Below are 809 nucleotides of genomic sequence, written 5' to 3'. Positions count from 1 at the left end.
CACGAGGTCATGCTGCCAAATGGCCTCGACCTGTCGAGCCGCGGTGCGGTCTGTCTTGGGTGTGAGGGCCTTTTGACATTCGGAATCATAGGGTGATGATCCCAAATGGCTGCCTTACCAGAGGCACGAGCCATAAGGAGACGTCCAGGGGTTCCACCGAATGTCCGAGCCCCTGCCCGGGTTCCGGTGCCCCGATCCCGGGTAAAGAAGCTCCATAATTCCCCCCCCGGTCCTCCAGGACAGGGGCCGGCCCGGCGGAGGTCCTGGGACCGGCCCCCGGTTCCGGAGAACCGTGCAGGGGTATTTTTGACAACTTGTAGCGGGGCTGAGAGTGTCCGAATCCCGGGGAGGGTCCAGCCATTTGCTGGAAGGGTTCAGCCATTTGGTGGAACGGGTCTTGTGCCATATTAAATCTCCCAGCCATAAGGAGACGTCCAGGGGTTCCACCGAATGTCTGAGCCTCTGCCCGGGTTCCGGTGCCCCGATCCCGGGTAAAGAAGCTCCATAACTCCCCCCCCGGTCCTCCAGGACGGGGGCCGGCCCGGCGGAGGTGCGGGGACCGTCCCCCGGTTCCGGAGAACCGTGCAGGGGTATTTTTGACAAGTTGTAGCGGGGCTGAGAGTGTCCGAATCCCGGGGAGGGTCCAGCCATTTGCTGGAAGGGTCCAGCCATTCGGTGGAACGGGACTTGTGCCATTTTAAAGTCCCTGGCCATAAGGAGATGCCCAGGTTTCCCACCGAATGTCTGAGCCCTGCCATAAGTCGACATGGGTTGGTGCTCCCCTATGTCTGGGAGTGTGTCGGGCCCCT

Source organism: Poecilia mexicana, unplaced genomic scaffold (genome assembly GCF_051168715.1).
Source record: "Poecilia mexicana isolate PSO_F unplaced genomic scaffold, ASM5116871v1 scaffold_6, whole genome shotgun sequence".
NCBI lineage: Eukaryota > Metazoa > Chordata > Actinopteri > Cyprinodontiformes > Poeciliidae > Poecilia > Poecilia mexicana.
Note: the sequence above shows the minus strand (reverse complement) of the source record.